The sequence below is a fragment of the Rutilus rutilus genome, assembly GCF_951802725.1.
Source record: "Rutilus rutilus genome assembly, chromosome: 8".
Lineage (NCBI taxonomy): Eukaryota > Metazoa > Chordata > Actinopteri > Cypriniformes > Leuciscidae > Rutilus > Rutilus rutilus.
In genome coordinates this window covers 25,435,688-25,462,196 of record NC_140222.1, presented here as the reverse complement: position 1 = coordinate 25,462,196, position 26,509 = coordinate 25,435,688, and the positions used below count along the sequence as shown (strand labels likewise).

Here is a 26,509-nt window from a genome sequence, read left to right as displayed (position 1 = left end):
GTATGTGTTTTACGTTAGACTTTGCTCAGTTTTGCGAAATAACATTACCATTTTTAACAAGCAATTGTTGGGTTAATTTTGTATGTTTTATGACATCATAAATAATAAAGGCATTTATATTTTACTTTAACTATGAAATCTGCAGTTTGATGATGTAAACCAATCAGTTACTTATTCAAAATGGGGCTTTTTATTTTCCTACTGCAAACAAATATAACCACTGACATATTTACAACAAGTATTGTGATAATGATTTACCTGTGAGTATATACATATGCTATATAAAAAGAAGCATTATTAAAAGAAACAACAAAACAGTAGTGGCTTTATGGAGATTTGACTCAAACATCTTTCAGACGGGCAAACTAGAATTAAACCTCTTGACTATTTTAACATTAGCCATGTAAAAATGCTCACATGAAGTCAACATGTCTGCCCTTTCATTTATAGTTCATGGCTTTGCAATACATCAACTGTTTTTAGACACTTAAACCCCATCTTATTCACAAATTAGTTGAATGTTAAATGTTAAAGTGAGACTGCGCATGCACTGTATATCATGCTGTATTATGATGTAAGCGTGTGTGATGTTACTCCTTGCACCTGCAGCCGCAGCCACAACTTTATCGGATTTGCATATCATTGGACCGAAATATTAACAACAACACGACTCTCTGTGCTTTTTAAAAACCCTTTCAGGCTCCAAATGTATCTGTAGTATCAAGCTCTAAACAAAACACTTGCCATTAAGCTCTTAAAACCCCTTTCATTTGCAAATAGAGCTGAGGAGGCTGGGAATCCCCCCCCCCCCCCCCCCCCCCCAAATAGCAGGTATCGGACAAATTACTTGTGCTAGTCTACGAATAGATATTTTTAGCTTCCAGCAAATTGCAAGGTACAGTCACCCACAATCCAGTGCAAAAGAAAACATTAAATGGTGGTTTGTGTGAAATTACATCACTTCTCTATTTTTGTACGTCAAAAATAACACGCAAATGGTGAGAACGTTCTGCATGAGAGTCCAAATGAGGTGCAAGCCGGGTGCGACGTGAAGCATTCAAAGTAGAAACGAATGCCATTCCCTTTAACATACCATTACCAACACGTGTTTTGACTGCATCAACTGATATGATTCAATACCCAATTTAGGAGAACAGTATGTTATTTGGGCACGGAGATTTTTATTATACAGTACAGCTAGTTCTCCCCTCAGGGTAGCATGGGTCACACATTAATATGTTGGTTTCTGTTCTCTGATCGTGCATGTTGGAAGTTTCCGACACACCCTCACACACTCCACCTGTACAGGTAGACTTAGTAAAGCTTTTTTATTGGCATCTATGGTTCAATGAAGAACCTTTTACAAAATGGTTCTTTGATGGTTCCATGCAGAACCTTTAACATCCATACACAAATGTTCCAAAAGTGGGGTTTAAGGGTAAAGAACCATTTTTGGTTCCCCAAAGTACTTTTCAGTCAACAGTTCTTAAAAGAAGTGTGAACAGAAAATGTTAATCCGAAGAACCTTTTTCCACTATAAAGAACCTTTTGCGCAATGGAAAGGTTCTTTGCATGTTAAAAGTTCTTCATGGAAACATTGATGCCAATAAAAAGAGTGTGGAACCTTTACATTGCACAAAAGGGACTGGAAAAAGGGTTCTTTTAACAACTGTTCACTGAAGGGTTCTTTGGGGAACCAAAAATGATTCTTCTCTATGGCATTGTTGCGAAAACCCCCTTTCTGAACCTTTACTTTATGTATACAGGCCTATATGCTGTCTTGTTGCTTGGCATGCTGAACTATGCTTATTAAAGTTCTGTTCTGGCAAAGAGATATAGAGAAATTCCTCTTGATTTTGATCTGTTTATGTGTTGTATCCCACATATCTGTGTTGGTATCTTTGATTCTTATCAGTTTATCAACTTGTGATGCGACTGCCAATAGATAACCATTCACTTTTCCTTTTAAACGATCTGTAGTTTTGGAAAAGATATTATGCTTTGCGTGTGAACTGAGCTCAAGTAACCCGCTCGGCATCAAGCATTTATTTGGAAAAAGTTTTTTTTCTTTCTTTTTCTTGCTTTGGTTATCCAGTGTAATGCATAGTTTGCTGCTTGAGTCAAACCCTGGGAAACACCTGCTCTTTCTTCACAGCGGGACGGCGTTGTGGCTGCCCTAGGCCCTGCTTTCGAGAGAGAAGGAAACCGAGAGTCCTGCCAGAAAGTGCGCGAGTGAGAGTTTGAGACGGAATGGGATTCTGTGCAGGCCTTTATATACGCAACTATTTTTAACCCCACTCCCTCTCGCCTATCACAGGGCTTCCTCTCTCGGACGCTCAGGAAGCAAGCCTGGCTCGGCTTCCTGCCTTCATGCCGGGCTCTTCAGAGCCAATCAGGGAAGGATAGCGTTGTGATGACCAGGCACTGACTCAAAAGGAAAAAGAGTCAAAATCATGCCACATATTTGTGTGATTAGATTTCAGTGGAGCAAGTGGTCGTCTGAGAGGGAGTTTGACATGTAGCTCATGTTTTTTTTTTTGAGCCTTCTAGATTAATGATGAACTCAAACTGAAACCATTTGTGTGTCATGCTGCCACTAACAGTATTTATTTCTCCTTAATCAGTGTTTCCCATTTCTCATTTTTGTCTAATGTACCTCCACAACCCCATAAGTAAGTCCTCCTAAGAGCCTATGCATATACAGTATGTGTACAGTATGTATATATATATATATAGGCCTGCTATGTTGCAGCATATATCCAAATGTACAATAACGGTTATGTACCAATACTTAAGAACACTAATGAGTAAAAGTTTACAAATAACAAAATGGCTATTAGCATTCAATCTGACTTCCTCTTATTGCTCACATTTCTCCATCCAATTTCACCATCCTATCACTTTCAAGTCCTGCCATACATTCTTTTTTTCATTTGGAAACACTCCACATTATGAGTTTGCAAACAAATTCACGTTGATTTTAAGTACCACCCTGGTGTAGACTGCAGCTAAAACACTTTCAAAACCAATTTGTTTACCGACGACACTCAGAAATGCATGTCTGTATATTCTCAGGTCAACATCAACAAGGAGTTTCATAAACATCTCGTCGTAGCATTCATCTCCTCTAGGATGGAGGAGGAGTTGACAGCGCAAGATAGATCGTATTCCGTGGGGGGAGTTTTTCCAATTCTGTTTTTTTTCTTCTTTTTTTTCGGTCGGTTCATGTGGATTTAATTGGTTTGGTAATTCTCCTGAGAGGCGGCCAATTTATAGCCTGTTAACACTTGACATCATGCAGGTCGTGCGTTATGAGAGCAATTTGCGAAGTTGGCTGTGAAATATGTTTGCAGTGAAGATGTTTACAGCAATTAATCAAGAAACTTTTTTCCCCCTCTCTTATAATGTCCAGACGACCTCCTAAGTGGTCCATTTTGGCTGTGAAAATGTAACGACAAACCTATCAGTGGCTTCTGGATAGCATGTTCCTAATTTTTGTTATTTTACGGCCTCAAAATGTTTCCAGGGTTTGATATGGTGTTGATTCTGTGGCCCTTGGAGAAAACGGACTACGTCCAATCTCATACTTTAGACCGGTCACAGCTGTAGCTTGACCAAAACATAAATTGAAGTCATGTGCGATTTCAATTAATCTCCAAGCAACTTTTCCTTTACTCCTCGTCAAAGTGATACCATGAGAACATTACAGAATTGTGTTGTGAGTGATGAATCCAGAGACGGCGGATTGGGAAATTATAAGCTTGGGTTGAAATGTTTTGCAGTCGAACCTGGCAGCGTTCGTGTAATTTCAACATCTCCCTGTTTCACTGTTATAAGTCTTAAAGCCACAGGAATTGCCATGGTGGGCTGCCAAAATCCAGTTCCTTTTTATGCAGAAGTAGGAATTATGGACAAAGAAAGCGAGGGAGTTACAATAGAGAGTTGAGTCTCTAAAACCAGGCGAGTTTTTATACGCCAGCCTGACCACAAACGTGTCCGCGTTTCCTTAAATCTTGCCAGCTGCGTAAATACACCAGCCTGCAGTTACACACAGGTCCCTTTCTATTCCGGCTTTGAACTCCGTTCGTCTATGTTGTGACTGTAATGTCATGTATACACCTAAAATGGAAGGCCCAAACCACAAATTCACCAGACATTCCTGAGTCACATGACCCTCAGGGGTTACTAGTACTGGAGAAGGTACTAAGGTACAGAAATATCAACAATGTTTTCGTGATAAAGGTACGTGTTACGAATTAAATGTGTGCACGTTATGTGCCCAAACACCAGGCTATTTTTCCGTTGGCGCCTTGCGAACCGTTTATTAAGTTCAATTAAAGTACATTGTGTGCCACCATTCATGTTTACTGTCTTGCCTAGTTTCTATGTCCTATGTAGGAATGCAGTGTGGTATGTCTTTCCCTCCCATCAGAACGTAGTGACACACATTCGCCTCACATGAATAATAGCTCTCAGGCAACATAAACTCTTCGTGCACGATCGTGCGCTGGGGAACAGCAAGTTCTGCGGTTTTTCTCCCAGGCCATTCCTGATGATTTTCCAGGATTGTTGTTGAGGCATGCTCTGTTTGAAAGACGACATGCCAAGGCGTGTGTTTTTAAATATTCTCTTCATTGACTGACTTTTTTTGGACTGATTCAATATCTAATGGGCATGTACCAATGTGCATCCCTTATCGACCATTTTCAACAGTGTAAACAAAAATATGGTTTAAACTTAAAAGTTCCAGCTCTTACTGAGCAGTGCATTTTTTGGATATCTCTGCTCTACTAAAGAGCTGATGATATAAATCAGGCCTTGTGGTTCACCACGACCAGGATTGAAAACCACTGCAGAAGACCATCGATGCACTTGATGCTCTGTTATCAAACGATACATACAACCATCTGAAGAACCTATAGACCTTATGTAGCCCCGCCCCTTTTCAGCGCCGCGCTCGTTGTCTTTTGACTTCCGGTCTGTATTTTCACAGCGCTTTGCGTGTTTGTTAATGAACGGCTCGTTTTAAAATCTTCCCGGTCGACTTGCATTTGTTAAGTCACCTGCACCTCATGATAACTTTCGTTAACTTTACATTAAGTAAATCCTCTTCAAAAGCTAATTACTCCTGTCCTGGACAGAAATGCCATAGAAATATACAGAGCGACCGCAAAAACGGAAGTTAAAAGACAATATTCTAAAGATGGCGGCGCCATTGTTTCTCTGGCGCATAAGGTCTATAATGAAACAAAGAAGGTTTTTGGTCTGCAAAAAGGCAACTTGAGATTATTTACGGAAGGTGCTGCAAGGTAGTGTTAATTTCGTCAGCCATTTTGTTCTTAGTCTTGTTTTAATCATATTTTGGCAACCTTGTGTTTTTGTCAAGTTTTAGTTGACTAAACATCTGGGCCTTTTAGTCAAGGAAATATTTTCACATTTCCAGCATTCTGCGTAATGTTTAAATTAATAATCTTGATTATTTTATTTGTCTGTGTTTTCGGATCATTGGTGGCATTTCTGCAGTCCAGAGAGTTGCCAGATTGCAAGGAATAAGTAAAGTTCTTATGGCAGATGCATCTTTTTTAACAGAAAAGCTCTGGTGGATTTTAACTCTTGACATTTGAAGAGGCTGTAATATTTTGTCTTCTCTTTTTAGTTTTTTTTGGTAAAGTTTTTATTTTACACCTACATTTTAGTCTAGTCTTTTTTCCTCAACAATATTGCATGTTGTCATAGTCACAGTTATCGTTGATCTTATGACCTTGGTGTCATCTCGTCATCGTCTCGAGTTTTTTTAAAACTTGTTTTCCAGTAAAAAAAAAAAAAAAATTCGTTCTATCTTACACGGCGTTGCATTTAAAGTAAATTCGTCCTTTTTATATATATATACTTTTATTGGAATGTAAAACTGGAAACATTTTTTTTGCAAACAAAAGTTCACAGAACATTTTTCAGTAGGTGAAATCAGGTTCTCCAAACGTGGGTCAAATTGTGCTTTCGGAATTCCAAATTGGTGTTCCCCACTTCAAACATACGGTGCTTTTCCACACCCTCTAAACTGTTTGTATGTATTTTTTTAACACCCAGTGCTCTGTTCTTTACTGCATAAACACCCTTAAGGGGCCGTTCACACCGAACGTGTTTTTGCATTCCACTGTTCTGCTTTTCTGCATTTTAAGGATTTTTGTGCTATATTTATATGCATTGTGGGTATGGTGCGTTTCAAAGATGTAGAGCAGGGGTGTCCAAACTCAGTCCTGGAGGGCCACTGTCCTGCAGAGTTTAGCTCCAACCCCAATTAAACACACCTGAACCAGATAATCAAGGTCTGATTATCTGGTTCAGGTGTGTTTAATTGGGGTTGGAGCTAAACTCTGCAGGACAGTGGCCCTCCAGGACTGAGTTTGGACACCCCTGATGTAGAGGATTGACGCGGTGCTTTGCAAAATCATCAAAACTAATTAAAGCATGCAACAAGTCTTAATATATTATGCAATGTTGCTTTGCAAATAAATGTATCTTGTTTTAAGGATTTTTAGATTCTTTTACTGGAAAATACTGGAAAAAAACTTTGTTTGCAATGTGGGAATGGTGCATTTCAAGGATGTAGAGGAACGATGTGATGCTTTGCGAAAGTGACGCCCTCAATTCGACTACCAAAAGTTGTTTGAACGCACTCTAAAATCCATCGAGGTGGGTCCATTTGTGTTCCCGCTTGATTTCAAACATACAGGGCATTTGCAGGCTCTAAATGCGGTTCTTACGCATTGTTATCCATCTTTGAGATTTCTCTATCACATGAATAAAGCCAAATCTCTGTCTTCACATGCACGAGCATTAAAAGAAAACCAAATCATGCCAATAGAAGAAAAAAGGGTGCATCATGCTTCGTCACATCAGATAGTGGTTAACAGTTATCACCTTTTCATATATTTTGACTCATGTTTTTTGGAATCAGTTGGATAAAGCCTCTCAGTGAAGCACATGTGTGACAGTTTGATTCTCAAGACAAGCTGACGGGGTGTAGTAAACAGATCGAGCTCTTGTAAAGCTGTGTTTTTCATTTTTAGTGTGAGCCAGGTATGCCATTTGTGGTTTTGCACAATGCTTGATCAGATAGACTAGGCCTCCCTGTACCATTGGTTCACACTTCAGCCTGGTGCACTCGCTGCGTACTGTGTGTGTGTGTTTGAGCGAGGGTTTTCAGCTTGTGCATCTACAGGATGTGTGGTCTGTTAAACCGCACCTCAGTTTCAGTGCAGACCAGCTCTCGTAGCAACCATGTGCCCCACACCCAAAGCTGCACACTCTCAGCGAGATGCTAATGTCAATTGTTGTCACCTTTGTAAGACAATGGAAACATGATCATGCTTTTTGTCGTCTTGTTGTGTCAGAGAACTCATCTGGTTTGGGTTTCTGTGAGGGATTTGCTGTAAAACACTTCCATTCTCCAAGCTTATACTTTGAATGTGAAGGAAATAAAAGTATGATAAATAACAAGGAGGAGTAAAATGATAAACACTTCCTCTGTGGTTTGCATAAAGGCCTGATGTGCTTTTGTATTCTTTGAATTCACTTCTATCTCACTTCATCTGAGGAGCAATGTTTGCATAATGTATAATGGTGTTGCGTGTAATATTTAAAATAATGAACCTTCAATAGATCAACCGTGATACCAGGCGTGCTGCGTAAAAGCGCAAACAACACGAGGAATTAGCTCGGAGGCTAACAGCAAAGTGCTGCAGTAGAAAATCACACCAGACAGCAGGTGAGTTGGATTAATGCTTTTTAGCATTGAAAAAAAGGGTTGTGGTTCAGTCCCCTTCACTCACTTCCCATCATGCACTAGGGCGTGAATAATTAATATGGCCCCATTGAATGTTTGCTATTTTTATTCACACTGTTGTTGAGTTTGTTGTCATGTTAAGGAACATATTGTCTTCTGATGTCAGGATGATCTTGTTTCTCTACTTAAAAAGAACATATGAGTTGGTTGTTGCCAATCGTGTGTTTAGTGTTGATGGTTGAGTGTCGCATTTTAAGGTATTTTGTGTTTTTATATCTGCTCAAGATGTTTATCCTCAGAACTTTTTTTTTTATTACTTTATTGTATTTAAAATTTGTATCTTTGTTTTATTTAATCTTATTGTATCGTTTTATTATCTTGTTTATATATACAGTGGGTACGGAAAGTATTCAGACCCCCTTACATTTTTCACTCTGTTATATTGCAGCCATTTGCTAAAATCATTTAAGTTCATTTTCTTTCCTCATTATTGTACACACAGCACCCCACATTGACAGAAAAACACAGAATTGTTGATATTTTTGCACATTTATTAAAAAAGAAAAACTGAAATATCACATGGTCCTAAGTATTCAGACTCTTTGCTCAGTATTTAGTAGAAGCACCCTTTTGATCTAATACAGCCATGAGTCTTTTTAGGAAAGATGCAACAAGTTTTTCACTCCTGGATTTGGGTATCCTCTGCCATTCCTCCTTGCAGATCCTCTCCAGTTCTGTTAGGTTGGATGGTAAACGTTGGTGGACAGCCATTTTCAGGTCTCTCCAGAGATGCTCAATTGGGTTTAAGTCAGGGCTCTGGCTGGGCCATTCAAGAACAGTCACAGAGTTGTTGTGAAGCCACTCCTTCGTTATTTTAGCTGTGTGCTTAGGGTCATTGTCTTGTTGGAAGGTGAACCTTCGGCCCACTCTGAGGTCCAGAGCACTCTGGAGAAGGTTTTCGTCCAGGATATCCCTGTACTTGGCCGCATTCATCTTTCCCTCGATTGCAACCAGTCGTCCTGTCCCTGCAGCTGAAAAACACCCCCACAGCATGATGCTGCCACCACCATGCTTCACTGTTGAGACTGTATTGGACAGGTGATGAGCAGTGCCTGGTTTTCTCCACACATACCGCTTAGAATTAAGGCCAAAAAGTTCTATCTTGGTCTCATCAGACCAGAGAATCTTATTTATCACCATCTTGGAGTCCTTCAGGTGTGCTTTCATGTGTCTTGCACTGAGGAGAGGCTTCCGTCGGGCCACTCTGCCATAAAGCCCCGACTGGTGGATGGCTGCAGTGATGGTTGACTTACTACAACTTTCTCCCATCTCCCGACTGCATCTCTGGAGCTCAGCCACAGTGATCTTTGGGTTCTTCTTTACCTCTCTCACCAAGGCTCTTCTCCCCCGATAGCTCAGTTTGGCCGGACGGCCAGCTCTAGGAAGGGTTCTGGTCGTCCCAAACGTCTTCCATTTAAGGATTATGGAGGCCACTGTGCTCTTAGGAACCTTAAGTGCAGCAGACATTTTTTTGTAACCTTGGCCAGATCTGTGCCTTGCCACAATTCTGTCTCTGAGCTCTTCAAGGCAGTTCCTTTGACCTCATGATTCTCATTTGCTCTGACATGCACTGTGAGCTGTAAGGTCTTATATAGACAGGTGTGTGGCTTTCCTAATCAAGTCCAATCAGTATAATCAAACACAGCTGGACTCAAATGAAGGTGAAGAACCATCTCAAGGATGATCAGAAGAAATGGACAGAATCTGAGTTAAATATATGAGTGTCACAGCAAAGGGTCTGAATACTTAGGACCATGTGATATTTCAGTTATTCTTTTTTAATAAATGTGCAAAAATGTCAACAATTCTGTGTTTTTCTGTCAATATGGGGTGCTGTGTGTACAATAATGAGGAAAAAAAATGAACTTAAATGATTTTAGCAAATGGCTGCAATATAACAAAGAGTGAAAAATGTAAGGGGGTCTGAATACTTTCGTACCCACTATATATATATATATATATATATATGTATATGTGTGTGTGTGTGTGTGTGTGTATATATATATATATATATATATATATATATATATATATATATATATATATATATATATATATATATATATATATAGTTATTTCTTATAATTTTTTTTCCGTATTTATATCTTATTTTTTCCTGTATATTTTATTTTAATTAGTCAATTTCTTTCTCATTTTTTCTCATTTTATTTTGTCCTATTTTATTTTTTATTTTATTATTATTTCTATTTATTTTTTGTATTTTTATTTAATCATCTCATCTATCTAATTTGTTTTATCCTATTTTTATTTTATTTTATTGTATGGTATTTTTATTATCTAAACTCTTTTTGTGGTTAAGAAATCTTTTTAGAATTAATCTAAATATTTCATTTTTGCAATGTTGTCCAGTTTTAACTCATTGCAGCTTGACCTTATGTTCAGTCACGACATTTAAAAAAACAACAACTACAAAAGCTATATGCAAACGGTTTACCTTCATTTTTTGAACATCTACAAACTCAATTTTTACAGTGTCGATGTGTCACAACTGTATGCAGCCATTTGTTCAGCAATACCACTAATGGCCTACAAGTTACAGGGGTTGATGTGAAGGCTAAAGCGGCGGAGGGTCTAGCTGGGTGTTCCACGTGCAAGCACCAGGCGGCCATGTGTCTTTAAACCCAATAGCTGTTTTATTAGAGCAGTAATTACACGTCAGCTAGATGGGGGGTCGGTCGGGACCTCAAGGCACTTGCAGCCACTTATTACAGCTCAGATCAACGTCTCGATATAATGGCCTCAAACCGCTAGCGTGGCCTCTCTCGGGGGGTTTGGGCTTTGAATACGCAGGTCCCACTTATCTGGGGTTTGACAGTGCCTTCCTGCCCCGAGCCGACTGTCCCCTGATCTGTGATTACACCGTAATTAAGCGTCTGCGTGATGGGACATCAAACAGAACACGAAGTGTATTTTTTGGTATTCTCTTCAGAAGATCAGAAGATGAAGATGTTTCTGCAATGAAAATCGGTGAAAAGTCACCAAGGCATTCAAGTAACTGAAGCTGTGACTAAATGACTCACAATATCACACAATAAGATGATTCGGCAACAGAAAGTGCCTGAAATTGCTCATTGCACTAATGAAACGTGCACAGATGTGGCCTTTTTTACTCCCTCGGAAACGTGGTGACTTTCAGAAGCGGTAATTGCTTCCGTTTAACTGTTAGAAGAAGGAAGGTAGAAAAAGCAAACTTGATATTATTCATATCACTTAAAAATAAAGGTTTATGGTTCCATGAAGAACATTTAACATCCTATTATGCAAAAGGTTATTTATTGTGGATGACGGTTCTTTAGATTTATGTTTCTTTTAAGAATTGAAAGGTTCTTTGGGGTGGAAACCCCCTTAGTGTTTTTAAACCTTGTGCTTATAATCTGCACTTTTAGCTCCCAGCAGGCGGTTCTGCTTATGCTAACGTTGATGTAACGCTTTCAAAATGTTTGGCTCGGACTGTTTATGTGGGATCATATGCTTTTCTCTTACATCAGGGCCAGAGCTTATGTCTTTCATTCGCTTGGTAATTATGTCAGCATCCAAGTGCCTGCACAACATAGTAATAAGTTGCCCATGTGAGCATGGAATGTTTTTAGATTCACAGTGTAGTTTCTTAGCAACACCAGATGTTTATAGGCTGATGTTGGTTTTGTTGCGTCAAGAAAATGCATGTTTTTAGCCTTGTGTAAGTGCAGTGAGATTACAGTGGAGCATGTTCCTGCTGAACTAACTTATGCACAAGTTGAACTTAAGCCGAGATGAATTCCTCCATGGTCACTGTGGTCACCTTATCTCAGAGAAAACATCTGGCAGAAACTCAAAGCTCGTAAAACTGGATCATCGTGATGAGGACCAGTGAAGTGGACAATACTTCATTTTCCAAATGTTAATTATCTGATCCATCAACTTTGTTAATTTGATATATCTGCCTTTAATGTGAAGATATTAACCTTTAAGAGTTTTAAAATACAAACATATTCATCTTCAAGAAAAGTGCTCTTTGTATTTTTGTCTTTATTAAATAGTGAATTTAATTGTCCTATATAACCATTACAATCTTGGCAAGTTTTTCAATTAATACTAGACGTTGAGTGCTTCCTGTTTTTACTCAGCCTTTTTTGTTTATATTTGCTCTGGCTCGAGATTTAGTGAAATCTTACGACTCTGCTGTCGAGCTTCAGATTTCAACCAATGATAAGGCTTTGTTTTCCTTCAAAATGTAAGTGAAAGCAGGTGTGTATGTGTGTTTTCCTTTTGAATTGTAACCACTTCCCTTTCACTTTGCAGATATCTGAAGTCCGTTCTTCTTCTGAACGTCTCTTACACCCATTTTAACCAAACAGATTGTAACCAACAGCGGTGTTAACGTATGTACGGAAACACCCATTCCTGTCAATAGGGCCTCTAACAGAGCTGGTACACATATGTAAAATAACACTCATTCCCATGTACTGAATTTGTTACTTTTAAATAGGGCTGCACAATTAATCTAAATTAAATCTGAAATGTTTCGTTGGGTCTCAGAGTAGTTCATACTATATAACTGTCCTACATGCTTAAAGTTATTGTGGTTTGCTTCAATTGCATCTGCTTTATTTAACTTATTAGTTTCTTCCTGCTGCCAAACACCTATTCAAATCTACTGACAGCATTTCACCAGATTAATATATTGAAAATGCTTGTCAATTGCAAACACATTCCTTAAAGCTCTTCTGTTTTCTTATAAAAATAAAGGCCAGGTGGTTTAATTTGGACCACTTCAGCCTGAAGGAGCAAGGAGAAAGGGAAAATATTGAGACGGAAATGTATTACTAGGTTCCAAAAAGGGTCGAGGTACAGTGTGAATGCACAGGAAAGTGGGTTCACTTGGTTCACTATTGGGATCACAAGTGGACGATGCTACAGGTGTAAACGGGGTCTTAAACCTTTTGATCTTGTCCACTTTCTGCCACTTCCAGAGGTAGACGAAAACGCATTTAACCGGATTGCTTTTGTAGCGTAGACACTTGTGGTCGAACCATAGACTGTAAAAAAATATGGACGTAGTCGTCCGTGACGTCACCCGTAGGTTTCTGAAGAGCATTTTTGAAGCCTAAAGTAGGCGGAGCCGGCCTTGCGTCACTCCTGGATAACAGAAAATAGGCAAACAGGCCAGGCGGGCGTGAGTGGAGCTGAGGAGCCTGGCCATGCCGCCATAGATATGAGCCTGGCTATCTGAAATCACCTAGCTCGACGTGATCGAGTTAGCTGATGATTGAAAGCCAATTAAAAGTTCCTATTTTTGCCCTTTGAAATATTACAATAGTTAAAAGACATGGCTACAAGTGAGACTGTGTATTGTGATTCTGTACTATTCTGCTAGTTGAAAATTTATTATGCAGTAACTTAATATTACTTAGAGAGTGTGTGTGTGACAGTGATTTATGTGCATAGCAGCTAACGTTACATGTCAGTCACTCTTTCTTATGGTCCGTCAGCGCGGCATCGCTCAAGTTCGTAGAGAGCTTATTCAGTCCATTTTAAATTCTGATTTTGGCTGCCTCTCAAATGGGTTAAACCATACCCCGTTAGATATATTGCCTATGAAGTTCAAGTAAATGCGCTAGAAAATCCGCGCTCATTCATGTGCATTTATAGCACGGACGGAGAAAGCGCCGACGCCTGCATGATTTCATCTGACGGTAACGTTACATAAGCATATTATAATCTATATCTGTTCCGTGAGAGCAGAACGAACTAGCCTTTATTGACGGTTTTAAATTTGAAAACTCCAAAAAGCAACGAAGTTGTCAGACATCTATTAGTGCATGTTCACAGAGGAAACCAACTGAAATACAGCGCTGGTTGTTCTCTCGAACGATACTCGACGACAACGACGGAATCCAAAGCCGTGGGCTTTGTACCTAAGTAATGGGTGTATTAAATTGTATGAAATAATCCCGAAAAAAAACACAAACACTGCAGAGATGGCAAGTTCAGCAGCTAACATTTGCTGAGGTGAAGTGACGGCTAGTAACAGCAGACAAACGGCTAGCATTGACAGCGGCAATCCATCTGTCACTCAAGTGGCCACACCCTTCAATTTAAATATTAATCAACTAAACGGATGAGTTATAAAAAAATTCACCCCCCTCACAGTTGTTATGAAGGGAAAAATGAGCTGTTTAGACCAAAGCCACATAGAGATCCAGGCTGTAAACGTTTTTTTTCTGCTGTAAAGTTGGTAATTTTAACATGGGGGAGATACAGATTTGACTCACTTCTGCAGCCAGCCCAAGCGGCCAGTCAATGAATTGCAGTTTAACTCACTTCCGTGTTGGTTTCAAGAGAGAGACGGGGAGGTTGCCGCTTGGGTCGAACAGCCAAAAAAAGACTGTTCTCCACCTACTGACCTAATGTGTGTAAACATTATGAGAAGTGCTCTAGCCCGACGGGATTTAAACTTGAAAAAAACTTACCAAGTACAATGTTCTCTCAACATTCCTGATTTCTAACACGTATTCACCATGTCCGTCGTGGTCTTAAAGGTGCCATTGCATGGATTATTTTATTATTTTAGAATGTTTCCTGGGGTGCCCTTATAATGTTAGTATGTTGTTTAGATCAAAATTTGTTATAATTTAGAAATAAAAGGCATTTTTCCTAGCCTGATTTTAGCCTCTGATTTGAACGCTCTGTTTGAAGGGGCGTGTCTGTGTGAGACTTCAGTGTAAACGCCCACTGCTGTGATTGGCTGCTGTGAGACTTCAGTGTAAACGCCCACTGCTGTGATTGGCTGCTGTGAGACTTCAGTGTAAGCCTGTTGATCACGTGAATGAAGATCTTATCATTGCAACGCAGTTTCTGCACTCTCACTTATGATTTCACCAATGCAAACACGATGTACGTACAGTAAGAGCTTCCTTGTGCAGTGTAACAGCGTCATTGATTTCATAACGAGTTTTGGCAGGTGTCCAGATAAACTCGCGCTGTGTGATTGACAGCTTGGGTGACTGGAAAGGGATTGTTCTTTGATCGCTTTCTGTATATTAATCACAGTTTAAGTAAGATTATTTTCATCCTACTAAGAGAAACGACGTGAAGTTCATCGTTTAGTCACTGTCTTGATTTACTGATGCATAACCAGTATTGAATGACTTTGAGAGAAAGATTATCTGTCTGAACTTGAACAATTACACATCAGACATTCACATAACCCACTGGTTCTTCAGAGGCTCGGATGAAGGGACTAAAAAAATACCTTTGTGTTCATTTGTACATCCAAACACTGAGTAACTGCCATGCTTCGCTCGTTTGCAAGCCATGATGTCTCTTGAGGAAAAATGATTCGGACGATGATTCGGCTGCGCAGTTCCACCTGGCCTTGAACATGGGCTGGCATATGCAAATTTTTTGAGGCGTACATATTAATGATCCCGACTGTTGCGTCACAGTCGGTGTTATGTGGAGATTCGCCTATTTTTCAGGGGTGTTTTTCAAAAACGAAATTTAAATAAGAAGGAGAAAACAATGGTGTTTGAGACTCACTGTATGTCATGTCCATGTACTGAACTCTTGTTATTTAACTATGCCAAGATAAATTCAATTTCAAATTCTAGGGCACCTTTAATTGCGCGAGCTTATTTCATCCATTAGATTGAAAGATTTGAAAACCTCATACATTTACCCACTCATAAACCCTCGCCTAGACAGAATCAAGACAGAAGGTCGAAAGTTTCCCTCGTCTACTGATCAAACTAAAACGCATCTTAAAAGTGCAGTAAGCCTTTTCTGAGAAATGCTGTTGAAAGTGGATCAGACCGAGCACCAAAACACACTTGTAGCCAATCAGCAGTAAGGGCCGTATACACTCATTAGGGGGGAGGTGCCTGTGTTGCATAGCGTGGTAGTGAATTTGTGGGCGGAGCTATCAATATATTGAGTGATCCTTTTGGAAAGGGTATGTTTTGGTGATTTTCAAATATCAACAATTTTTCAGAAATGCTTACTGCATCTTTAATACCAGCTGTAAACAGGGCCTTAAAGGACAGAAGTTTCAGACTCTTTCCATTGGAAGTAGTGTGTGAGGGAATCATGATTTAGCTTGAAGACAAAGGCATGTTTTGTATAGCCTGAACATGAAAGCTGCTGTTTCATTGTGATTTTATGACTTTTGTTCTTTTAGCTTTGATATCGAAGCAGCAATATGAGATGTTAAATGTTTATCAATGTTCATCTGCTTGCACGATTGGATGAAATGAAACACAATCTCTTTTGTTTTCTTTAGAGCGTTTGTTTTGGTGGCTTGTGTCTGTGTGGATGGACATTATTTTGGAAGGAAGTGGGCCTGACAGATGTTGGTGTCTCTCTGGAAGCATGGTGACGCTGTGAATCTCCTCTGTGGTAAGATCTCAATCCACAGTCATGCAGAAAAACAAGCATTTCTCAAAGCGGTTCTGCCTAAAACCCAATTCACTAAGAGCTCAACCTCCATTTTCCCTTTTGCTTTACCACATCACGATTGATAAACATCGCAAACTGCCGTGAAGGTTTTGTACGCACTATACACACACATACAGGCCTGGTCTAAGACTTGTGTTGAGTGGTTAGACCCTTTCAATGAGTCGATGTGAGTGCTGCAGAAATGAAACAAGACTTTATTGCAAAGTGCTGATTAGTGGTTTCATTCAGTCAGCAGCACCTGCTGTTTTCTGTGATGTTCCTGTGAAGTAGAAGTTCATGCCGTTTAGACCCTCAATTATGCTGTATTCTCGGACTACAGGGAACTGAGCAGAAAAAAATGGGAATATGACAAAATGTACATTTTTGTAGGCGGTGATCTCACTCCATTTAATGCCATAGTATATATGGTAATGTATACTATAAGTAAGCCATTTGTATAGGTTCATTTCCCAGAAGACTGTAACCCCTGCTTTCAATGTTTCTCTGTTTGTTTGAGCGTCCCAACCAATGTTGTCTTAAATACCTGTAGAAAACTATTCCCATTCATCTCAATGGGAGTTGCTCTGCTATAATGGGACTTCTATAATCCAGAAGTATATGATTTGATGGCTGCTAAGCAGATGGAAAAATGCAAGTCTATTTCATTTCTATTTCAGCCCCAAAAGAAAAAATGTTGGCAGCAAAATGTTACAGTTTACGGCATCTATACCAAATGGCTCATGCTAACCACCCAGACAGTGTTTGGCAGTATGGGCTAGTTAGCTGGTATTGATCTCGGCATAGCAACAATAAGGGTGCTTTCACGCTTGGTTTGATTGCCTGATCCGAGCCCCAGTATAGCCGCTTTTCCACCGAAATTACCCAGAACAATTTGTCCCAGGAACTTTGTTTCCCCCAGACCTGTTAGCCTACTGTCTGCGTTTCCATCGCAGTCTAAAGTACCGTGAAGATTAGGCAAATTAGTCTGTTGACGTAGGACTGCGCGCAACTTTCCAGTTCCCGCTGAATTTCGTCCTCCGCATATAAGCTTAAAGGTGCCCTAGAATTTGAAATTGAATTGATCTTGGCATAGTTAAATAACAAGAGTTCAGTACATGGACATGACATACAGTGAGTCTCAAACACCATTGTTTTCTCCTTCTTATTTAAATCTCGTTTTTGAAAAACACCTCTGAAAAACAGGCGAATCTCCACATAACACCGACTGTGACGCAACAGTCGGGATCATTAATATGTACGCCTCCAAAAATTTGCATATGCCAGCCCATGTTCAATGCCAGGCGGAACTGCGCAGCCGAATCATCGTCCGAATCATTTTTCTTCGAGAGACATCATGGCTTGCAAACGAGCGAAGCATGGCAGTTGCTCAGTGTTTGGATGTACAAATAAACACAAAGGTATTTTTTTAGTTCCTTCATCCGAGCCTCTGAAGAACCAGTGGGTTATGTGAATGTCTGATGTGTAATTGTTCAAGTTCAGACAGATAATCTTTCTCTCAAAGTCATTCAATACTGGTTATGCATCAGTAAATCAAGACAGTGACTAAACGATGAACTTCACGTCGTTTCTCTTAGTAGGATGAAAATAATCTTACTTAAACTGTGATTAATATACAGAAAGCGATCAAAGAACAATCCCTTTCCATTCGCCCAAGCTGTCAATCACACAGCGCGAGTTTATCTGGACACTTGCCAAAACTCGTTATGAAATCAATGACGCTGTTACACTGCACAAGGAAGCTCTTACTGTACGCACATCGTGTTTGCATTGGTGAAATCATTAGTGAGAGTGCAGAAACTGCGTTGCAATGATAAGATCTTCATTCACGTGATCAACAGGCTTACACTGAAGTCTCACAGCAGCCAATCACAGCAGTGGGCGTTTACACTTAAGTCTCACAGCAGACACGCCCCTTAAAACAGAGTGTTCAAATCAGAGGCTAAGGCCCTGTTTACACGAGAACGCCCGCGGGTGAAAACGTAAAAATATTTTATCAGATGTGCCTTTCGTTTAGACGGCATTGGCGTTTTTGGGGCTTAAAAACGCAAAAAAGTGAAACCACCCTCCAGAGTGGAAATCTTAAAAACGCTCCACCGTCGCGTTTCCGTCTAAACGGTAAAACCGTAAAAGTCTGCTAGACAGTGAAGGCACCGATCAGTGCTTCACATTGCCACCTAGCCGCCTGGAGTGCATACTACATTGAATTTCACACACTTTTGCGTCACCATATGCACGCAGATTTCCCCCCCATAACGCTCGTCTAAACGCAGAATAAAAAGTGATCACTTTTGCGTTTTCTCTTCAGATCGTTTCCGTGTAAACGTAGCCTAAAATCAGGCTAGGAAAAATGCCTTTTATTTCTAAATTATAACAAATTTTGATCTAAAAAACATACTAACATTATAAGGGCACCCCAGGAAACATTCTAAAATAATAAAATAATCCATGCAAGGGCACCTTTAATAAAGCCAGAACCTCGTTGTCTGTACATCGTTTGTATTTTTTAAACTCCATTTTTGTTTCGAATAGCAAACAACTCTTACTGCACGCACCGCAACAGACTTTTAAAAATGGTGGTTGAAATAAAATGCTGCGTGGAGTCAACCAATCAAAATGCTGCGTGAACTCAACCAATTAGCATGTTCAGCTCCCAAGTCCCACTTCCGAAAGTTCCTGAACTTTGAAAAAGTACTACCTCACAAGCAGGGACTTTCTGAGAGGGAAATTGTTACCCGGAACTTCATTTAGACCCTGGTCCCAGCGGTCGAAATGCGGCTTTAGATTGTGTTCACATTATATTATTTGGGTTCGAAACGGAGTGAATTTGCGTCATCAAAGCAGCAGCTGTTTCCCCTGTTGGTTGGTAACAACAATGTAAAAAATGTTGCTGCAATTAATAACAACTTAAAATTTGTTGCGATAACATAAATATCCAACTAAACAAAAGTTAACTAAACTTAATATTTTAAGTCAAGCACGAACGCATACTTTAAGTTGAAACAACACATTATTTATCCTAATGTTGAATTTTAAGTTGTGATCAATAATCACAGCAATCATTATTTACAGTAAACAAAGCAGGAGAAGGCAGCAAAATGCATAGCGTTGTTCACCTCACTTTTATATTTGGGTTTTTGATTACGGCACTTGCATCCATCTGCCACGAATGTACAGCAAATTTTCTAAAGAATGTGGGAGTTTCTTCTTATTTCTTCTCTCTGCTGGCAGTGCGTCAGTTTGCCAGAAAAGGGAGTGAGAACACACAAACACACAGTTTTATCAAATCATACGTCACTTCCACAATTCCCATGAATACGCCAGACCACCCTTTTTATTGAGAATTGGGTACGGTTCGGAAAGGGTGAGAAGTTCGGAAAACAGCGTTCACATCATCCGATCAAACCAAACTCTGATGTCAATCGAACCCAGGTGTGCACCAAAAATGCAAGTGTGAAAGCACCCTAAGTAACAGAAATAGTATGATTTCAGCCGGACTAACTCTAAAAAAGCTAATTACTGCTTAATTCCAAATGAAATCGAACTTTTAAAGCACATGTAAACGAATCTACGGAAATATTACCATAGTTCACTTTGCATTTTTGTAAACCAGCAGTACACACATGCTTATTTAGCAACTATATTATTACCTTTGCACAAGTACAAGCATGGATTATTATGGGTAACAGCTGGAGGTTTTGCAATAGGAGTCTACCACTAGCTGGTACTAACTCTGACTGATTTGGCAGTCCCTGGTAGAATCGTTTGTCTTGAGACATTCCATATGCGAAGATAGCACGCTTTTCGACCTCAGCCAAACCGTGATGATAGCGATAAGTTCTGATTGGGTTGGCGCAGTGTAGAGTCGTGTGCTGTATATCTGTACCTCCATGTCACGTTTTATGAAATGTTCATGCGTTGGAACTACACGATTGATAGCAGAAGAATGCGTCCGAGCGGGAGTGTTCGCAAGCCCCTGCCAGGAGTTTGATAAAGCGGCATGTCGCGCACTGAAAGTTGAATCTTTCTTGAATGTTTTCTTATAACAGAGAGCATCACGAGTTTCCAAGAATGCTGAGAGGATCCGAACATTAGCCCGCACACAGCATTCTCCTAAGGGGAAGATGTAGAAGTGAGGGGAGGAGGGGAATTGCTCCATCCAGCGCTGTCAAAGAGCTGCCAACTCCTGTTGGCCACACATCTGCTGTGCATTAAGGCCTGGACTCTTCGGTGATGAAACCCAGCCTTGGCTCGCAGGGGGAAAGCCTGTGATTGGAGCACCGGCGCTCTGTCGACTCCGGGGCTCGGAGCCCAACTCAGTCCTACAGCTGGGTGGGTTTCCCCCTCTGTTGCCATAGTTTCCCTGCAAACACGAAAATCAGGCGCCTTGCAAAAGCATCTGGGCCCCCTCTCTTCATGCCTCAGTGTTACATCATGTGGATTCCAGCACTTTATCTTCCTCTGGTTGGTGTCCATCTCCCATTGCGTCCTCGGGCAGACTCGCTCTGTTTTGATTGTTCGGTTTCTGTTGTGCTACTATGACTAAGCGGTAACACTGTATTTTACAGTGTCCTTGTTACACGTTACATGTACTTTAACAGTAAATTATGCATTATTACATGCAACTAACCCTCCCCTAACCCTATAGTAAGTACATGTAGTTAATTACTCAGTACTTAAATGTATAATTACACCTTAACAATGACACCTTAAAATAAAGTGTAACCCTTACTAATTGGGATTTGGAAATTGCAAGGACATTTATGCTACGTCCACATTAATCAGGGTAAGTTTGAAAACATCTTTTTCGTTATGTTTTGAAACAAAACCATCATTTTCAAATATATCCAGATAGCCTTAGCATGCGTAACACTCAAAAACATCTTGATTCCTGTGGTTTGACTCGATACACAATGTGTAACAAGTGTGTGAAAGGTGCTTCTACCCCAAGCAGAAGGTTCATGCAGCTGCGCATACCACTTTGGTATCCCACACCTGCCACTGCTTACAAAGAATCAGGTCAGTGTTAGCTGCATGCACCGTTGCGGTTTTAGTAGAAGTGCTAACTCAAGTGCTAACGTTATGGCAACCCCCTTGTAAAACAAAAGAACAAGTGTGCATCTGTGCATAAATGCGGTCTGGAAGCAGCCAAACACTGGTACACTTTACCCTGCATTAGGGTGTGGAACTTAACCAGCTCAGAATCGGAGGACGAGGCTAACCTGTGTTTCGCGGACATCTAGAGTGCAACAGTTTGATAATACAACTTTTTAGATGTTGTTTTAGGATTGCTCAAGTGGGAAATATCCCTTTGTCCTTTCATTCAACTTTGATGACATACTCTTCGCATGACAAACTTCCCCTTCTAAGAAACTCTGAGGGTTCCTGCTTGATGGAAAGTTGCAGAATGTGAATATGATGCTGGTTTCAGACAGAATTTCAAGCCTTGTGCATTGACGCTGTCCAATTCTACATTCCCCCAAACCAACTACCTCAAAAACCCAGAAGGAAATAGTTTTCATTACATTCTTTACAATTAAATCAGTTACTTCATGTGACCCTGACCTTTTTACTGTGTTGCCTTGAGGTATGCCTCATTATATTTTTAGGAATGTCATTTTAGCTTATTGTTATTTTAGTGCATTTTTATTTTATTCACTTTTTTTTTTTTTAAATTGAGTGATTCTGAAATATCATAGCTGCACTATGTAAGAAATGCTTTTAATAAGAAATGTTGGTAACACTTTAGTTTAGGGTCCAATTCTCAGTATTAAGTAGTTGGTTATTAGCATGCATATTATGATATTGGCTGTACATCCCTTAATTCTGTACAATACCCAAACTTAACAACTACCTTACTAACTAATAATAAGCAGTAATTAGGAATTTATTGAGGCAAAAGTCATAGTTAATGGTTAGTTAATAGTGAGAATTGGACCCTAATCTAAAGTGTGACCGAAATGTTACTTTCAGAGCATTAAAGCTTGAAGTTCCACCATGTTTTTTGCTCTTCTTAAGAACGGTTGCTCATTGATGGTTGGCCACACAGTGCTTGTTATAGCATGATTTAAAGCAATGTCTGCAGTTCCGGTTTTCTAGAGAGTGAAAAAGTTAAGAATTAGGCATAGGACTTTACATGACAATAACATGTATGTAACTACAGCAATTGCATTTATCACAGCTTTGGAATATATATAATATATATATATATTCTAGTTAACTGAAGTTGAAAATGAACCAATAAATTGATGCAATGGAAAGAATGTAGTCTACGATGACTTCTGGAATATGGTGATGCAACCACAGATGAGACACCTTTAAAAAGACAGGTGTGAAATCCCTCATAAAACTTTCACACTGATCTCTTTAACCTGACCCCCCTGTAAAAGGCAACAAAACAGGTGGAACATACTTCACAGTGTTAGGCAGGTGGACAGCTATGACACAAGAGGAAAGAATTGGGCACTGGTGTAAACAGATTTTAAGAGAAGAACTGCCTCATCAGATCTCTAAACTGGTGAGCTCCCAGACCACAAACTGATCAAATCACATGAACTACTTTGATGGCAGTCCATGAACTAGTGGATCCAGATCCCATGAGTCTCTTGCCTGCATATCCCACATCAGTATTATCTTTATTTATTTTTCCAAACACCCCTTTTGATGTGTCTTTGCTATGGAAAAGCTGACACATAGCCACAATCTGAGGATTAATTCTGGATACTCTGCATGCTTCCAAAAGCCTGTCAACAATAATGTGACTGAATAAATTATTTAGTGTTAAGTAACCATTTTTACATTTTTTTTTCATCCCCAAACACTGTAAAAACATTTTAATCAACTTGGATCATTTGGGTCATTTCAACCTAAATTACATTAAACTGACTTTAAAAATCAGTTGAATCTTGTATAGCTTATAAAAAATAAGTTGACCATTACTTAACTTATTTTGATGAGTTAAAGCAATGTAAAAATATATGTTGTCATAACGTATTATTCATCTATTTTTTTTTACGGTGTAGCCCTGGCAGTGATTGAAAAGAGTTTGTGTTACTAAAAGGGATTTGAAGTATATTTGTGCTACAGATATGAATACTAACTTGAATTATGTGGCTTGATGCAGTATTAGGGTGTGCTATTCTTTAGACTTACATTCTTTGTCTGACAGATGATAAAACGTGCAGAAATCTTATAAACCTCCTTGAATGAGGGTCTGGAGCCATATCTAGAGATCCCAATGTCATGGCGATTTCAGCTGGACTCCTTTGAAGGTAAGCAAACACAAATTTTCTTTGGAAAATTTCTTTGGTTATTTGTTGTAGCAATGATTGGCGACTAGCCCACTATTATACTTTGTTTATAGCGCAGAAAGGGCACATCAAATAAACATTTAATCGTTTAGTATTTGCCCGGAAATTGAAGCACACAAAAGATCAGATCTTGATCATGTATGTTTTACTTCCATGTGTCACAAAGCTAGCCACCCTTCTCGACAGGCTAAGCTAGGTTCAGGCTTAGCCAGGCTAGTAAAAATTCCTGGGTGCAGGTGTGCAGCAATAAAGTAAAAGAGCAAAGCCTCTTTTCCACCACTGCTTTTCCACTACGGCAAACCAACCGTCACTTTCACCAGAAACCATGACTCACACAACTCTCTCAGACAACACTGTAACTTTTCAGTGTTGAGCCGCAGAAACAGGTGTCACAGTAACCGATGACAAATCCCGTATGTCATTCCTATCAGTAACCACAACACTACAACACAAATTCTGTGACTCCTCAATGTGACTAAATAATAGTTAGCTCATGGCAAGATATCCATATGTCCAGCAAACACTTGATTTGTCATTGTGAAGAAAAACATTTTCCACACAGAAAAACGGTTGCTAACACGCCTAGCGGATTTCATAGACTTCAGGGTTTATAGAGAAGCTTAAAATGTACTAAACAAATCAAATTGCTTTTTAAACTAAATTAACTTCAACTGTTGGTGTTTGCATTTAGCCTGGGTAGGAGTTGGCAAATACCGCCATGGAGCGCCAGTAGCCATGTTTTGATTACGGAAACGTTGATGGTTGTTGTTGTAGGCACGCCGTTTGCAGCAACAGGCGCCAAGTAATTGTAACGTGCATTTTCAATAAAAGCTGCTTTTGTGCTCCTGATTTCTCACAATCTATATTTGTGTTTTAAGACAACCCCGATAAGACAACCACTGGATTTCCCAGCACTGATAAAGCATTCCAGGCGTAATCGTGACTCTTAGTAGCTTGCTAATGAAGGGATTTCAAAGCTCATTGCTGGTGTTGTATTTACAATCACTCTCTTGTTGAAAAGCCTTGTGTATACACATTTCACTGTAATGCCTTGAGCTTTTTTTAAGCGCTCTTTGATTGATACCAAAAGCCTCACTCTCTACTTCCGAATGAAAACATTTGTTGTGCCATTTGATGAAAATATGTGCTAATTTGGTCAACAAAGTACACGGAAGTAGACTAATGTTATGTAGGAAATCACTGTTTGCAAAGACTATATATTTCTGATCTACTCCTAATATTAGTACCATAAAGATGCATCGTACCTAATGGCCTGGTTTCACAGACAGGGCTTAGATTAAGCCAGGATTAGGCCTTAGTTCAATTAGGACATTCAAGTAGCTTTTATAAATGTGCCTTAGAAAAAACATTACTGATGTACATCTTGAGACAAAACAATGGCACTGACATATTTTAAGATATGTCAGTGCAAGTTGCTTTCAGTTAAAACAGCTCAAACATGCATTTTAGTCTCGGACTACCTTAAGCCTTATCTGTGAAACCGGGGGTACATGTACTACTAATATGCACCTTTTAGGGGAAGATAAAGTACAATGATGCATGTGACATTATGGTCTTTATCATACAGGTTAAATTGTTTTAGACGGTACACTAGTAGTTATTCATATTTTACTTAAGAGCACAAGGAATACTTTCAAAAAGTACCGTAAAAAGTACCCTTGTGTACCTCTACCTCTAAAATGGTTCTCTATAGGGTGCATATTAGTACTTTATATGCACCATTAAGGTAATAACATGCGGTAACACTTAACGCAGATTATATTTGTTTCAATATAAACATTGTTTGACAGTTCCGAGCTGTTGATTTCATTGTCATATTTCAGTAACACTTTATTTTACTTTGCAACTACATGACAACTAACTCTCATTGGATTATTAGTAAACTGTCTGCTTAATATCTGCTTTGTGTTGGTCCTCCAACAGATATTATACTGACTATAAGTAACTTTGCAAGTACATGTCAATTTATTCTAATCCTAACCCTACTAATACTCTACTAACACTCGAGTAGGTGCAACGTTACTTAAAGTCAACAGAATGTGTTAAAGGGACCATCAAAATAAAGTGAAACCTAGGGGTAGATAAGATACAATCATGCAGTTTTGAGGGTTTTGAGGGTATTTCCTATACAAGTAAAAATGTATGGATGGTATACTAGTAGTTCTCCAGAGCCGGACAGTAACGGAGTACATTTACTTGAGTACAGTACTTAAGTACAATTTTGAGGGATTTGTACTTTACTCGAGTATCATTTTTGGGGAGTACTCATGACTTTACTCAAGTACATTTGAGAGGCAAATATTGTACTCTTTACTCCGCTACATTTCTATCCATAACCGTGAGTACCCGTTACTTCTTCTAAAACAAAAAAAAGGAAAAAAGAAAAATCTCGGAAACCCTTAAACGTGATTGGATTGTGCAGGCGCTGATTGGGACAGCCTATCAGCAATCACCTTCAGCTTTTCCGCCAAAGTCAACTCCATGGTCAGATTTAGATAAGAGACGAAACCATGGACGAAACAATGGATGAAGACACGGCAGGTCCATCCCGGGAATGTGCCAACCCGTGGCCCTACCTCGCCAGACAATTTCAATTTTCTGAACAAGTTAATGATAGTTTTCGCTTCAAGTATTTGCTGTGTTTACCAATGTAAGCACTGTGGCAGTAGTAATGCAATATTTAGAAAATGTACTCTTGTACTCTTTATACTCAAGTACTTTTAAAAACAAGTACTTCAGTACTTTTACTTAAGTAGACATCTGACTGTAGTACTTTTACTTGTACTTGAGTAAAATTTAGCAAGGGGTATCTGTACTTTTACTCAAGTAATGAAGCTGTGTACTCTGTCCACCTCTGTAGTTCTCTACATATTTTGCT

General features: G+C 39.4%; 1 long non-coding RNA gene across 1 annotated transcript; it reads left to right on the top strand.

Annotated features, from left to right (window-relative positions):
* The first annotated feature begins 7,634 nt into the window (after positions 1 to 7,634).
* LOC311296259 lies at positions 7,635 to 23,529 on the top strand. The gene is made up of 3 exons (XR_014628542.1): positions 7,635 to 7,768; positions 16,128 to 16,243; positions 23,469 to 23,529. It is a non-coding gene; the product is annotated as an uncharacterized lncRNA (long non-coding RNA).
* The last annotated feature ends 2,980 nt before the right edge of the window (positions 23,530 to 26,509 follow it).